This window comes from Hoplias malabaricus, chromosome 17, assembly GCF_029633855.1.
Source record: "Hoplias malabaricus isolate fHopMal1 chromosome 17, fHopMal1.hap1, whole genome shotgun sequence".
NCBI lineage: Eukaryota > Metazoa > Chordata > Actinopteri > Characiformes > Erythrinidae > Hoplias > Hoplias malabaricus.
This window is the reverse complement of record NC_089816.1, coordinates 22,345,750-22,357,374: the sequence shown is the minus strand read 5'-3', so window position 1 is coordinate 22,357,374 and position 11,625 is coordinate 22,345,750. Positions and strand designations below refer to the sequence as shown.

Genomic DNA, 11,625 nt, shown 5'->3' with positions numbered 1-11,625 from the left:
CTCAGACGTTTCCACTGGGCCAGGGGTCTTTTAAAATGGAGTGTGGCAAAATGGAAGACTGTTCTGTGGTCAGATGAGTCACAATTTGAAGTTGGAACACTGGGATGCTATGTCATCCGGACCAGAGAGGACAAACATAACCCAAGTTGTTATCAAGACTTCGTTCAGAAGCCTGCATCACTGATGGTATGGGGTTGCATGAGTGCTTGTGGCATGGGCAGCTTGCATGTCTGGAAAGGCAACATTAATGCAGTGAACTATGTTTAGGTTCTAGCGCAACATATGCTCCCATCTAGACATCATCTCTTTCAGGGAAGACCCTGCATTTTTCAACAAGATTTTTCAACAAGATAATGCCACATTCTGCAGCAATCACAACATCATGGCTACATAGGAGAAGGATCCGGGTACTGAAATGGCAGCCTGCAGTCCAGATCTTTCACCTATAGAGAATATTTGGCGCATCATAAAGAGGAAGGTGCGACAAAGAAGGCCCAAGACGATTGAACAGTTAGAGGCCTGTATTAGACATGAATTGGAGAGCATTCCTATTTATAAACTTGAGAAACTGGTCTCCTCTGTCCCCAGACGTCTGTTGAGTGTTGTAAGAAGAAAGGGGGATGCCACACAGTGGTAAAAAATGGCCTTGTACCAACTTTTTTGGCATTTGTTGACGCCATGAAATTTTGTATCATTTTCCCTTAAAATGACACATTTTAAACAGTCAGTTTAAACTTTTGATCTGTGATTTGTGTTCTATTCTGAATAAAATATTAGATGTTGGCACCTCCACATCATTGCATTCAGTTTTAATTCACAATTTCTTTAGTTTCCCAACTTTTTTGAAATCCGGTTTGTAATTAGATTATTATCTGACATTTTATAAAACATGACACACACAAAAATAATTATATGTTAAAGGGTTGCATGAAATTAAATTAACTACATTCATTCATTCATTGTGGGTCACCAGCTTTCCAATTCTGGGTCACGGTGGGTTCGGAGCCTACATGGAATCATTGTATGCAAGGGAGGAATACACCCTGGAGGGGGTGCCAGTCCTTCATCGGATGACACACACTCACACATTCGGACAATTTTGAGTTGCCAAACCACCTACCAACATGTGATTTTAGACTGTGGGAGGAAACTGTATGGAATCAGATTTGTGCCAAAAAGAATCACACAAAAAAATTCATCTCAAACGTAAAACTTATAATTTTCAAACAAAATATCCAGCTCTGACCTTTGTGCTCCATGGTTTTAGTGCGTGAGCTCTGAGTTCTGCGCGTGCTCTCTGAGTTTTGTGCGCCAGCTGCACGAGTTTTGGGCGCCTGATCCCTGAGTTTTGCAAGCAGTTTTGGCACAAAGCTCTCGTGTGGGCAGGACTTCTCAGTGCTGCCTTCCCATTGGCTAATGAGTTTTTGAGTGACAAATCAGTGCCCTGAACGTTGTTCACGAGCTCTGATATAATTTCCACTTTCATAATATTTAAACAGATAGTTCTTTTGCTTGAACTGTATAGTGTTAGAACATTTTGACTTCTTGTTTATAAATATTAGTATTAATAATCATTGATATTATTAATAATTCATTATGGTTAATAATGATTAACGATTTATTAATTATTTACATTTCCTCTCAAAATCCATAAATGACAGTGGAATTTGCAGAAGTTTGATACAACTTTATTAAATTTGTAGTCATTAAAGGAGCAGGAACACTCTTGTCTGTGATATTTCTCTTTTCTCTGAGACCTCCTCCTGTAACAAAATGCACAAAAGGCATTTGTTAAAAACAGATGAACTGTGATCTTCAAAATAAAATTTGAGCATTTAAACCGTCTAACAGTGATTACGGGAAAGGGAAGACCCTCTATGTTAGTACACGATAGGTTTCTGAACAGAAAATCGAGCACTCATAAATAATATTTTACAAATAAACAAATAAACGCTCATTTATTCTGTTTCACCCTGAGTAAACAGACATCGGTGTGCATTTACCTCAGATCAGTATCTGGTAACGAGAGACAAACAGGTTTGTTTTCACAGTAAAATCTTTAATGTTTTGATTTAGACAGAAAATTACCTCAATATCTACATTTATTGTCGGAGTTTGCAGATATTTCATAGTTTTTAAACAGTAAAGTACAAAGAGAATTCGTGTTTGTGTAAAATTACTCACAATGTTGAAATATTTCCTGTCTCTCCACTACTGAGCTGCAACGAATGCCTTGGGCACTGAGTTGTCACTCAAAAACTCATTAGCCAATGGGAAGGCACTACTGAGAAGTCCCGCCCACGCAAGAGCTTTGTGCCAAAACTGCTCTCAAAACTCAGGGATCGGGCGCACAAAACTCAGAGAGCACGCCCACAAAACTCGTGCAGCTGGCGCACAAAACTCAGAGAGCATGCGCAGAACTCAGAGCTCACGCACTAAGCACAAAGGTCAGAGCTGGATATTTTGTTTGAAAATTATAAGTTTTACGTTTGAGATGAATTTTTTTGTGTGACTCTTTTTGGAACAAATCTGATTCCATAAAACTGGAGCACCCAGAGGAAACCCAGACGGACACAGGGAGAACATGCCACTCTCCTCACAGTCACAGGAGCGGGACTTGAACCCACAACCTCCAGGTCCCTGGTGCTATGTGACCTGCTGCACTAAATCAACTACATGCAATGATATAATCTGAGAATGAATACATATTACTCAGATTATATTTCTAGATGTAGATTATTTAAAATCTCACCTCAAAAAAATAATAATAATTAAGTAAAATTCTAAGTGCCTTTAATCAGGTACATTTGTTACACACGGCTATAATGCTATATAGTTTACTGTGAGCAAACACAGAAATGAGTCCACAAGCATTCAGGGCAGAATTCAGAGTATAAACACATTCATTTGATTTTATAGTTATATTTCTTTCAGTGAAACAGAAGAAGGTGAGAGGTGAGGGTCAGAGGAAGGGGTCAGTGTTTTGGGTGGTGGTCAGTAACAATGAAGTATCCCACTTTAGAGTAAACTCTGTGTCCAGAATGTCCGTCTTTTATTAGCTTTTCCACAGTGTAGAGCAGCTCCTGAGGCTGAGGACACAGAGAGGTCAGAGAGGAAATGTTAGGGGATTCTATCTAAGTTATGAGAGCATCACTGCTATTCACAACACATTTCATAAAAGTCTGAGAAATACACATCGTACCTGACCACACTCGGACCCCGGCTGAAGTCTCACTATGACAGAAAATACAGAAACATGTGATTTATCATAATCAGAGGCTTTGACTTTCCTGAAGATGAATCTCTTGTGTCTGATGACATTCCGACTGCAGGAGATTTTCAAACAGAAATGTAGTGCACTCTCACCACGGCTCGACCTCTTATGATTAAAAAAGGCCTGAGTGAAGATCACCACCACACACACTCCCAGAGCTGCCACTAAAATCATTACTACATCCACAGGCTCCGCTGTTAAACATAAATATAGTATGTTTATTGCATTAAATCTATGGTTGAGTTCATTCAAAACAAAAAGCAAATGTGAACAACTGTGTTAGTGTTTGCAGAAATTAACATCTTGGTCAGATAAACCCTTACAATGTCCCCTGTAGAAATGTAATGGCACAATTCTATAGTTCATTGTTGTGTTTATTAATTAAAGGCAGCAAATAAACACAAATTCTGCACTGACAAAAGCAATATTCCAGTTTACACCCTGTGAAGAATGTGTTAATTTATTTTGTCATGCAAATGTTAATGAATGATGTTTACTGTAATGTAATTACCAAAGAATTCAGAACTCTTACCCCTTTCCACCACCGTCCCGTTCCCAAAGACCACCCTCCCACAGACCTCCACAGCGCAGTAGTAGGTTGCGGCGTGGTTGGAGCGGTGGGTGATGTTCTTGGTGAAGTTGAACACACAGCTGTGTGAAGAAGATCTGATCTCACACTGTGGCCGGCTGCTGCTGCTGTGTCCAGTGGAGATGATTTGAGGAAAGGATTGTCCTGCAGCAGCTCTGACCCAGAGCACGGTCAGTTCTGCTGCTTTAATCTGAGAGAAGACGGAGCACTGCAGCGTTACCTCTTCACCCGGAGAGACAGACCCCCGCTCTGGACTCTGGACCACTGAGATATTTACCTCCTGATCATCTGTTTATTAATGAGAGGTACATGGTACATATATTTTACCTTTAGTTAGGGAACATTATTGTACTTTATTCAACAAAATGTATATATTATTAGGTTGAGTTGATTATCCAAAGCTCACGACCATCAGTGGGGGTCAGGACATTAATTGACTTGTGAATTAATTGTAAATAGACAACTTAGTAATAAAGGCTCATAGGGAGTCCATTAAACACATATCAACATAGAATTCTGAATAATATTAGGAAGTCATGAGAGATGTGGTGGTCTGCACAATCTCAGGAGTCTGTAAGAGAATAGATGCAGAGTTTGTGTTGGAGGAAATCTATTGTCCTGTTGTCATTGATTAAATTTAAACAACTTTTTTCTGTCTACAGTGATTTCTCTGAACTGTTTCATTTGTTGTTAACAGAGAAAAGTGAAAATATAATGATTACCTGTAACAGATAAGAACGTTACAGAGGAAAACTCAATCATATCTATTTGAGAGTTTCCACAGAAGTACAGTGCCTCATCGTCTTTAGTAGCGTGTGGAATAAAGAGAGAGAAGCTGGTGCTGGTCGTCTCCAGTTTGATTCCTGTTTTCTTAACTTCAGGTGAAACAAAGGAACCTGATTCTCCTAAAGCCGTTCCCAGCAGCTGTGGAGCTTCTCCTGGTTTCTGTTTATACCACACCTTTCTATCAGTGCTCAGAGTTTCATCAAAAGTGCAGCTGATTGTAACATTTGCTCCAGCCCTCGATGATAAAATCGGCTCCTGATGAATAATCACTGCTTTCCCCAGATCTGGAACAGAACGTTCAGCCTCAGTAAGAAAAGTAATACATGAAACAATATGACTTATAGGAAGGCACTGTAAACCTGGACAAAATATGAAATACTGTTCATTATTAAACTGTGACTGAAATAGTTTCTTTTTTATAATTAATATTATTTTTACTTTTATCACTACAAAGTGTCTTATTTCTGTGGCAGGCATTATTTCTTAAAACAAGTCGAGATCTGCCAAAGGAACAGGACACTTTCACTGGATAAAATTACACATAAACCAAGCCAAACCTTTTCTTGCAACATTTGTATAATTATATAAAGACAATATCTATTGTATATGAATTTCTCTAGAATAAAAGTTTTATTTCTAGCCTCATTTGAAAGTAAAAAAAAATAAATAAATATTTAAAACTTACCAGTTGTGTAAAGGCTTATAAAGAGAATCCAGAGCGGAGGGATCTTCACAGAAAACATGGCACTTATTTCACTTTTCTGAAGAGATATATTTAAAAGGAGCCCTAGAGAAACTTTCCTCTCGTCTGACAGAAACCATATTGCAGCTGAAGGCCTCTGGGCTTTTGAACTTCCTCAGTGTGTGTTCAGGGCTGAATCAGCCAATGAACACCTTTATTCAGGAAGTGATGCTGACGCTCACAGACCAGGTTCCTGAACTGAAATTAAGCCATACTTTTATTTACAACTCAGAGTTTCATTTAGGTTCTGTTCACCTCACATATCTTTACATTCAAATGTTAGAATGTGTCTCTCCAAACAAAGATCAGAAAGGTCCAGACTGATCTTAAACTTTGGTGTTGGAGAAGACTTTGGAGAAGACCTTGGACTCAAAAAGGACAAACAAATGGTTCCTGGAATAAATCAAGCGTCATATTTCATTAAAAGCACAGAGAACCTGAAACTCCATTATTTTGGATGCAGTTTGAGAAAAAGCAGTTCCCAGGGAAATTAAGCTCAGAAGAGTAGAAGGTATAAGAGGAAGAAGGTGAGCTGCAGTGTGACATATGGATACAACCAAAGAAATAATGAATGAGCCGTTAAGAATCCTGTAGACCACAAACAAAGACACAGTTCTCTATAGAAACAATGACAGTGTGGTCACCAGGAGGTGGAAACAACAGCCCTTAATAAATAATTATATTCTCCCCTGAATAATTATGAATGTATTATGTTTTAAAGGATAATATATAAACACTCTTTAGCAGAGGTGCAGATAAAACTTGTGACAGTTAGGAAGGTGCTTTATTAGATTAACTCTACAGTTTAACTTGGACCCTAAACATATAGGATTTTGCTGTTCCATTTTTTTTCCCCAGTGCCTCTTTTAGTTGCATTCAAACTGTAGTTATGTGACATAGCCATATTCAGTATGTTGTTTTCTTTTCTAAGGACCCTTGACCTCTCAAATATGTAATCACTTAAGGTTTAAATGCTAAATGATAATTGAGATTTTCTTGAAATTTCTTGAATCGTCTGACCAAAATTTTACCAAGCAGCTGCTGTTTATTTACAATTTTCTAAATGTATAGCCTTCAAAACATATTTCCACATCAGCTATCTTTTCACAGATTGTTAGTGTGAGGTGTCTGTTAGTTGAAAACATGCTAATTTAGTACATGGCATATTACTTTGACAAAATAAATGAGTAGTATCAGACAGACTTATTTTTCTTGATATTCTAAGCTCTGGGATGTATGATGGATAAAGCTCTGACAGTCACAGCAGGCCCAGACTTTTAGGAATTTAGTTTAGGGTAAATATGGACAATATACCAACAGATAAATATTGTCTTGGTACATTGGTACAATTTACTCAGCTGCTGAGTTTTTGGTGATCTAATGCAATATTATTTGATGTGAAACCTACAAAAACTCTGAAAAATTATAAATCAATAATAGGAGTATGTTGTTGCTGAAGACTCATATTTCTCAGGTGTTGACTTCATGTGAGTCAAAACAAAACTGAAAGTAAACACCATCATTTATGTCCCTGAGCAGGGAGATAATGATTCTATTAGAATTCTTCATGAGAGCAAAATAAAACATAGGTTTTGAAGGAGCACCTTGTTTTTTAGGGGATTTTTCACAATGCATTACTCCCAGGGGCTTCACAGCACCATGATGAGAGCTATTTGTAGAAATGGTAGGATCTGCGGTTTCAAACGATATGCAGAGCACAATGATGTTTCAGGCATTCATGACTTACAAAGCTGAGAATATAAGTTGTGCTTGTACCCCCACAAAATGCGGGATTCGACTACCACAGAACAGTGGAAAGGGTGAAATCTTTCACTTCACTCTGTGTTGTGAAGTGCATTATAAACTCTAACCACAGAGCATGTGTCACATTATTTACACTACAGTCACACTCTTCTATCATTCCTGTGTATGAACACATTTTATCAGCTTCCCTATACAAAAAACAATGAGGAACCTGTTTTTATCTCACTGGCTGAAAGGAAAATATCACTTAAAGCTGAGGCTAACTTTTTGTTTATTCTGCCATTACTCTCATCTCAGAGTCATCTTAGAGAAATAAAAGGCAGCCTACGGGTTCATGAGTACCAAAGGAAGCCATGTCATCATTTATATATATAGCTGAGATATGCTATATAAAGACATTACACTGTGTAATACAGGTACAAACAAGTCAGCACTTCTCTGAGCAGCCACAACATTCAGAACAATGTTCTGATCATTTATCTGAGGTGAAAGTCCTAAACCTCCAGTCAGTCACAGATATATCTGCATCAATCTTCACAAGATCAAGACCAATTCCACCCATCTTCAGTGTTACACTGTTACCACACAATGCTGACAAGCTGTAAACCGAGGCCTCTTTCCAATCTGACACCAACTCATTTGAAGCTGTTCAGCACATTTACACTAACATTTGAATTATTGCTAAATAACTGACAATTGTCCAGCATCATTGATAGGTGATAGGTGAAAAAAGAGAGCAGGGCTAACATTGGAGCTCAAGATCTCTCTGCAATGTTGCCAATAATAAAACAGTTCTGACGCATGGGAACCTGTGGTCAAACATGTTTATCATCTGATCAAAGGAAACATTGTCTCCAGTCTTTATTTGTTTTATTATTTTGACTCATGGAAATATTTTTAAAACATTGTACAATTAAACATAGGTAGGTTATTATCTGACATTTTATAAAAAATAACACATAAAACATATTTTATATGTTAAAGTGTTGCATAAAAATAAATCAACTACATTCATTCATTCATACTTATCCAGTTCAGGGTCGTGGTGGGTCCGGAGCCTACCCGGAATCACTGGGCACAAGGCGGGAACACACCCTGGAGGGGGTGCCAGTCCTTCAAATAATAATAATTAACTAAAATTCTAAGTGCCTTTAATCAATAATAATAATAATACATTTTTATTTGAAAGCGCCTTTCAAGTGACCCAAGGACACTGTACAATAGATAATAAAAATAAAAAATAAAAATGAAAATAAAAAGTTAAAAAAAGAAAGTTAATAAAAGGTAAATGCACATACAAATATTAAATGACCATAGAGATATATACATAGTATCATCCATATGCTAGTTTAAAAAGATGAGTTTTTAGTCTGGTTTAAAAAACACATACAGATGAACAAGCTCGCAGTTCGTCAGGAAGACTATTCCACAGCTTTGGACCCGCAACACAAAATGCTCTATTTCCAGAGGTGCTTAGCTTAAAATGTGGGACCTCAAGCAAATGGAGGCTTGAGGACCGAAGAGTACGCACTGGAGAGTATGGTTTCAGTAGGCTACTTAGGTAAGAAGGGGCAAGGTCATGCAAGGATTTAAACACCAACACAAGCAATTTGTACTGTATTCGGTACTTCACTGGAAGCCAATGAAGACGACTTAGGACTGGAGTAATATGCTCCCAAGATCTTGTATGGGTCAGCACCCTAGCAGCAGAGTTCTGCACATACTGCAACCTGCTCAAAGCCCGAGCAGGGAGGCCACACAACAGAGCATTGCAGTAGTCAAGTCTGGAAGTAACGCAGAAATGCATGGACTATGGTCTTGGCAGCAGTGAGAGAGAGAAAAGGGCGAATCCTAGAGATATTTTTAAGATGGTAGAAGGCTGTCCTACATGTGTTGTTTATATGTGATTCAAACGATAATGTAGAATCAAACATTACTCCGAGATTTCTCACTAGTGTTGAGGTAGAGACAACAAAACCAGGGATACAAACAGTAGTGTCACTAAGCCTCCTGACTGTTGCAGGAGAAGCAATTATGACGGCTTCAGATTTTTTATTATTTAAGCTCAGGAAGTTCGCGATCATCCAAGGCCTCACATCAGTTAAGCATTGCAGCAAGGCACTAGGTGGCAAGCTGTGGGAAGGTTTTGTACAAATATATATCTGGACATCATCAGCAAAACAGTGAAACTGCAGCCCATGATGTCTAATGATGTCACCAAGAGGAAGGATGTACAAAATAAAAAGCAGGGGCCCGAGAACAGAGCCCTGGGGGACACCATGTGACAAGGAGCATGTGTCAGATTGAAAACTTCCCATTGAAACAAACTGCTGCCTACCAGAAAGATACGATTGAAACCAAGCTAATGCAGTACCAGTTACGCCAACCATGTTTTTGAGCCGCGTTAGTAAAAGGCTATGACACACTGTATCAAAGGCTGCAGTAAGGTCCAACAGTACAAGAAGACTCAGCAGTCCTTGGTCAGCTGACATCAGCAAGTCAATCAAGTACATTTATTAGATATTTCTATGATCTATGATATATGATCCTAAGCAAAATTTACTGTGAGCAAACACAGAAATGAGTCCACAAGCATTCAGGGCAGAATTCAGAGTATAAATATATTCCTTTGGTTTTATAGTTATATTTCTTTCAGTGAAACAGAAGGAGATGAAATGTGAGGGTCAGTGTTTTGTAGTTTAGTAGTTTCCTTTATTAAAGATTCCATCAGAACTGGAGTAAAACTGAAACTCTGGACACAGAAAGGGGTCAGTGTTTTGGGTGGTGGTCAGTAACAGTGAAGTATCTCACTTCAGAGTAAACTCTGTGTCCAGAATGTCTCTCCTTTATCAGTTGTTCCACAGTGTAGAGCATCTCCTGAGGACAGAGAGAGGTCAGAGAGGAAATGTTAGGGGGTTCTATCTGAGTTATGAGAGTATTACTACTCTTCACGGCACATTTTATAAATACACATCGTACCTGACCACACATGGACCCTGGCTGAAGTCTCACTGTGACAGAAAAAAACAGAAACATGTGATTTATCATAATCAGAGGCTTTGACTTTCCTGAAGATGAATCTCTTGTGTCTGATGACATTCCGACTGCAGGAGATTTTCAAACAGAAATGTAGTGCACACTCACCACGGCTCGACCTCTTATGAATAAAAAAGGCCTGAGTGAAGATCACCACCACACACACTCCCAGAGCTGCCACTAAAATCATTACTACATCCACAGGCTCCGCTGTTAAACATAAATATAGTATGTTTATTACAGTAAAACTATGGTTGAGTTCATTCAAAACAAAAAGCAAATGTGAACAACTGTGTTAGTGTTTGCAGAAATTAACATCTTGGTCAGATAAACCCTTACAATGTCCCCTGTAGAAATGTAATGGCACAATTCTATAGTTCATTGTTGTGTTTATTAATTAAAGGCAGCAAATAAACACAAATTCTGCACTAACAAAAGCAACATTTCAGTTTACACCCTGTGAAGTATGTGTTAATTTATTTTGCAGTGCAAATGTTAATGAATAATGATTACTGTAAAGTAATTACCAAAGCATTCAGAACCCTTACCCCTTTCCACCACCGTCCCATTCCCAAAGACCACCCTCCCACAGACCTCCACAGCGCAGTAGTAGGTTGCGGCGTGGTTGGAGCGGTGGGTGATATTCTTGGTGAAGTTGGACACACAGCTGTGTGAAGAAGATCTGATCTCACTCTGCGGCCGGCTGCTGCTGCTGTGTCCAGTGGAGATGATTTGAGGAAAGGATTGTCCTGCAGCAGCTCTGACCCAGAGCACTGTCAGTTCTGCTGCTTTAATCTGAGAGAAGACGGAGCACTGCAGCGTTACCTCTTCACCCGGAGAGACAGACCCCCGCTCTGGACTCTGGACCACTGAGATATTTACCTCCTGATCATCTGCAGGAATAAAATTGTGATGAGTAACCCTAGCTAATACTGTATTAGTAATTTATTAAAGGGTGTGTGTGTGTGTGTGTGTGTGTGTGTTTGTGTGTGTATGAAATGCAAAATTTGCCATTGCTATTTCTTGTTTTTAATTTTCTGCCCGACAGAGCTGATGGAAATATGTATTATTCAGTTTGATTCACTATTGAGTGGTTTGTTGTAGAGAAATATAAAGTGAATATAACAATAGGATATTTATAAAAGGCTCTGATGCCTTATAGAATATCTTCAATTCAACTTTGGTCTAATTTATTTATAAACATATGATATGAACTGAAATATTCCACTATTTATTACTTATTTGAAATTCATTGCTGGTGATAAGTGACACATTAAAAGGTGTAAATTCGAACTGTTCAAACAGATGAAGAAGAAAGTGTTATAATTACCTGTTACAGATAAGAAGGTTACAGAGTAAAACACTATAATATTTCCTTGAGTCTTTCCACAGAAGTACAGTCCCTCGTCGTCTTTAGTAGTGTGTGGAATAAAG

At 38.5% G+C, this 11,625-nt stretch overlaps 1 long non-coding RNA gene across 1 annotated transcript; it reads right to left on the bottom strand.

Moving 5' to 3' along the window:
- Positions 1 to 9,745: 9,745 nt before the first annotated feature.
- LOC136674192 (uncharacterized) lies at positions 9,746 to 10,830 on the bottom strand. Its single transcript, XR_010796011.1, has 4 exons — positions 10,740 to 10,830; positions 10,300 to 10,401; positions 10,135 to 10,166; positions 9,746 to 10,032 (listed from the first exon to the last, which is right to left on the bottom strand). It is a non-coding gene; the product is annotated as an uncharacterized lncRNA (long non-coding RNA).
- Between the last annotated feature and the right edge of the window lie 795 nt (positions 10,831 to 11,625).